Genomic DNA, 4,455 nt, shown 5'->3' with positions numbered 1-4,455 from the left:
CCAGATCACTAGCAAGGTCATGGCTATCTGCAGGTCCCAGATCAGTAGTAACAAGGTCATGGATGTTAGCAGCGCACTGTAACCAATAGAACTTTAAGAAAACCAGCACCTTAATCAGATCTCTCAAGCGGTTCCCTGAATGGTGAATAATAATCCACATTCTAGAGTGACTCCACCTTCCCCTTCAAATTCATTTAGAAGCTTAGAAGACTTTATTACCTTTTATTTTTAGCCTAAAACTTCAGTCACCATGAAACTGCAGTAGGAAAGTTCAAATGTCATCTGCCTAGCGTGATGGCCCCAGTTACATTACAACGCACCCTGTCACCCTATAGCCTGACCTACTTCCTGCTTTGTCTCCACACTACCTGAGTGACCCTCGGAGGCTGACTGACAGCAAACTTTCTTCTTCTTCCCTCTCCCAGACTGTCAGGTTGACCACCGCCAACAAACATGCACCTTCTGCCCCTTTGCTCCCGGCTTCTTGCCCAGTTCCCAGTCTGCACTCCACCTGTTTTTCCAAAAGGGGCGTATTTTCATTCTCCTGAAATGAGCATCAACTTCAGACCGCAGTCCCAAACCTGCTGTTTGTAAAAGGGACTGTGGGAGTCTATGTTTTCTTAACGTCTCTATTGATTGGAGTCATTTTGTTCTTGAAATAGTAAGTCAATTGATGTTTTGTACATAGGATAATAAACTCACTTTGAACCCCTACATTGGGATCTTCAGACAGGAAGAGGAAAGTTCCACCCATCACCCTGCTGGACTGAGTTGTTGCATCAAACCTGAGCCCTAATTTCTCCTCCCAGGTGCCGCGCTGCCTTAGGGAATGCCGTTTCTCCGCATCAGTACCTCCCTGTATAATTCAATATGAGATCAGATTTTGAAGGGGTTTCTCACCCAAGGGCCATGGGGTCAGTGCCACCTAGCAGCAATCCCTGGGTCCCAGGAGGCACGCTGACCCCCCAGCCCCGAGCCTAGGAGCACGCAGTAGGCCCTCAAATGAGGATTTGTGGAGTGAATGAAGGTGTCTGACTCCAACAGAGTGACTATTCAGATTCTCTGCCTGGACCACTCTGATATGCTCTGACCCTCCTCCTGGCCTTTGCACTCAGCTCTTAGTTCTGGCCCCTGTTGGAGTGGTGCTGAGATGCGAATTCAGTTACGGTCCACACTAAATTCATTCACCAGCAAACTTAGCTAAAGAGACTGTCCAAATACTTTATTCTGGCGTCCACTCATGAAGATGGCTGGCCTGTCCAACAGCTTCACTCCTGGAATTTTATCCCATGTGGACTCTAGAAAAAGTAAGTCATTCTTAATTTACCTTCAAAACCTGTTCTTTCATCTTTCTCATTTTCTTATTTTCTGAGATTTCGCAAATTCCCTTGAGTAAAGCAGCTGGATGACCTCTCATCCTTAAAACATAAGGCGCCTGGGTGGTGCAGTCAGTTAAGTGACTGCCTCTTGGTTTAGGCTCAGGTTGGGATCTCAAGGTTGTGGTCTCACGGTCGTGACATCGAGCCCCATGTCAGTATCAGGCTCCCGGCTCAGCGTGGAATCTGCTTGAGATTCTCTCTCCTTCTCCCTCTGCCCCCCTACTCATGCCCTCTCTCTTGAATAAATAAATCTTAAAAAAAGAAATAGTTGTGAGTACTGCCTTGAGTGAAGGTGGAAAGAGAAAGAGAACAATAAATTGAGAAAACTCCGATTTTCTTTCCCCTTCTTGTCTGGTTTGACAGCCAGTGCCCAGAAAGAAGCACAGAAGGTTTTCTGTATATATTTCTTCTGAATGGAACAAAACCCAGCTTCCAGTCAAAGCCTCAGATTCCGTTTTGGGGCAGAGAGAGTGAAAGCTGAAGATCCCAGACTACCATACTCAGATTCCCCCTGATGCAGTCAAAGCCAGAACCCTGGATGATCATGCAGGCCACTAGGAAAAGCCAATGACTTCTATTTCTTAGAAATTCATCATGGCAATTGCCTTCTCACTGAATCAGTAAGAGCTCCAAAAGGCGTACCGTATGATTGCAAAGCAGAAACGAGTATTCAAAAATGTCACGGGTGGTGTTATCTTGCTTCCTTCCAGGCTGTGCCCACTTACCTTGTCCATTCCAGAAAACCAGAGGGCCTCACAGCTGCCGTGTTGCCTTAGTTTAAGTAGGGTTCCTCCTTGAATTTACCCTGTGGAAGAACGACCCAGAGGAAAGCTTTTCCCCTCCGTGTCACTAAGGTCTGAAGAGGCGAGAGCTGAGAATAGCATCATCCTAACTCTAGACACTGAGAGGGTTGAGAGTGGCAACCTGTCCAGAAGCTTATCTTCTAGAGGAAATATGGGAAATAATTAATATCCTTCCCAAGACAGAATTTTATAAAGAAGATGGAGAGAGAGAGAGAGAGACAGGGAGGGCCTTGATTCCGCTAGAGAGGTCCGGGAAGGGCTCTCTCCGGCAGTGACATTGGAGTAATGGCCTCAGGGATGAAAGAGCCAGCTGGGTCCAGTCTGGAGCAAGAGCGGAAGGAAGACTGGAAAGGCGGCCGCTAGGACACGGGCCTCCATTGGACAGCAGGGAGACAGCTCCTCAGCACAACCAAATACGAGATTTTTCTTTTCCTCAGTGCTCCAGACGGGACTTCATAGTCCCAAAGCCGTCTTGGGTCTCTGAGGATCCACTCCGCTCCCAGAAGGCCCTTGCCGGGACCGCATGTCGGGCTCGTGGTGTCCCTAAGGCTTAGGCCTCAAGGCGAACAAGGGGGAAAGCTCAGCGTGGGATGAGCTCAGCCCACTGTGGCTCATGACCTTCCGGCCCTCGCACCCCCGCTCAGACTCTCACTCGATTCTGTCAGCCGGTGGGGAAGGCACTGCCTTCCGGCCCTTCCGGCTGGGCATTTACAGTGTGATCCGGTCAGTCTGCAGCTCACTGGGTCCCTAGAGAAAAATCTGTCTTGGGGCACAGATATGGCCTTGGAAGAGGTCCTCATTGGTTCTGTTTATAATGTAGTAGGCCATCCGGAGGAACTTGTTCTGGGTGTCATTAAAAAGCGGGCGCACTAGGCAATGGGCCCCCGCGGGGGGTGATGACCACCTGTAAGTGCCTGCCACCCCCACCCCGGCCCTGATCTGCCTGCGGGGTTTTCTCGCGGAACCCTGGTAGGTGTCAGAACCCTCGGTTCCGTCGCTCTCGGGTTTTGTGTAATCTCTCCGAGCCGCCCCGTGCAGAGGCCTCGGGTCCACACATTCTCACCTGGATCTCACGTCTCCAGGTGTCAGGCTTTCCCCTTTCTTATTTCCCAGGCTAAACCTTCGCATAAATCTCAGTCTCCAGGAGCTGAGAGCCGCTCCTGCCACCGCTGAAACCGGCTCGGGAATGGGTGTCCGCGCTGACCCCCTGGAACTGGCGGCGCGCAGCCCCCCAGACCGAAATGCCCCTCCCGGCGCGGCTGGGGGCGCCTTCTCTGTCCCCGGGCTCCCCGTCCTGCCCGGGTTTCGTCCCCTCGGCTCTTCCCCGCCTTCCTCCACCTCTTACAGCCCATCACTCGCGGTGGGAGCCAAGTCACTGCCTCCCCGTCCTGTGTGCGCCCATAAAGAAAAAAAAAAAAAAACCCCAAAAGATCCAAGGCCCGTTATTATCCAGATTTAAACCTGCGGTCCCGGGGAAAAGCCCCGCGGCTGCCATCGGGTCGTGGAGCCCGCGCCGCCGGCCGGGGACAGCAGGGCGCAGAAGCGGGCACAGGGCGGGCTGGCGCGCCGCGGCCTCTCCCGGCCAAGTGCGCGCCCTCTGCGGCCCCGCTCCAGCCGCCCCGCGCGCTCCGAGGCCCTTCGGGTTTGATTCAAAGGATCAACAGGCCTCGGCCCCCGCCCCCCAACACCTGCCACAGCCGTGCGGGCTCGCTTCCCGCGGGTTCCCTCCTCGTCTCCATCCCGCTCGGTTGGGCATCCTGCGCGCGGATGCAGCCGTGCTTCCCGGCGCCCTTCTGCGAGAGCGCGTCGTGGGTCTTGCTGCGTCGGCCCACTTTCCCGACGGTGGACGCGGACCTCGGAAGTGGGAAAAGGCGCCTCGGCAGGCAGTTTCCGTAGTGTAGTGGTTATCACGCTCGCCTAACACGCGAGAGGTCCCCGGTTCGAAACCGGGCGGAAACAGCCGGTTTCTTTTGCCTCCACAGCCCAGCACGGTCCCCACCGCCTGCTCCCGGAGGCCGCAGCTGCGCGGAGCCCGCGGTCCCCCTCCCAGGAGCCCCCGGCCTCCCGACCGCCGCCCTGCGGGGACGTGCGCGCTCCTCTCCCGGAAAGCGTGCGACGGGAAGTTTGGGCGGCACCAGATCTTTCTCTTGGCGACTTTCTTCCCCTTCCCTCCCGCAGCCGACCGGGTGACCGCCGCGCCCTTGCCCGGGGCCGTCTGGAGAAGAGGCGCTCTGCGCTGAGTCCTGCTCTGCGTTAATGGCCTTGACTTGCTC

The 4,455-nt window shown here is 54.6% G+C and overlaps 2 protein-coding genes and 1 non-coding gene across 3 annotated transcripts in view; 2 read left to right on the top strand and 1 right to left on the bottom strand.

Annotated features, from left to right (window-relative positions):
* The window catches only part of LOC117997523 (histone H2B type 1-C/E/F/G/I), an 881,166-nt gene that overhangs the window by 625,268 nt on the left and 251,443 nt on the right, over window positions 1–4,455 (bottom strand). The gene's annotated exons all lie outside the window — the stretch shown is intronic.
* LOC118027233 (vomeronasal type-1 receptor 43-like) overlaps window positions 1–4,455 on the top strand; it is a 95,703-nt gene that overhangs the window by 19,632 nt on the left and 71,616 nt on the right. The gene's annotated exons all lie outside the window — the stretch shown is intronic.
* TRNAV-AAC lies at window positions 4,069–4,141 on the top strand. The gene has a single exon. It is a non-coding gene; the product is annotated as a tRNA-Val (tRNA).

Source organism: Mirounga leonina, unplaced genomic scaffold (assembly GCF_011800145.1).
Source record: "Mirounga leonina isolate KUSES-001 unplaced genomic scaffold, KU_Mleo_1.0 Mir_366, whole genome shotgun sequence".
In the NCBI taxonomy this organism is placed as follows: Eukaryota; Metazoa; Chordata; class Mammalia; order Carnivora; family Phocidae; genus Mirounga; species Mirounga leonina.
The sequence above is the reverse complement of the archived record's forward strand: the minus strand, read 5'-3'. Positions and strand labels throughout refer to the sequence as shown.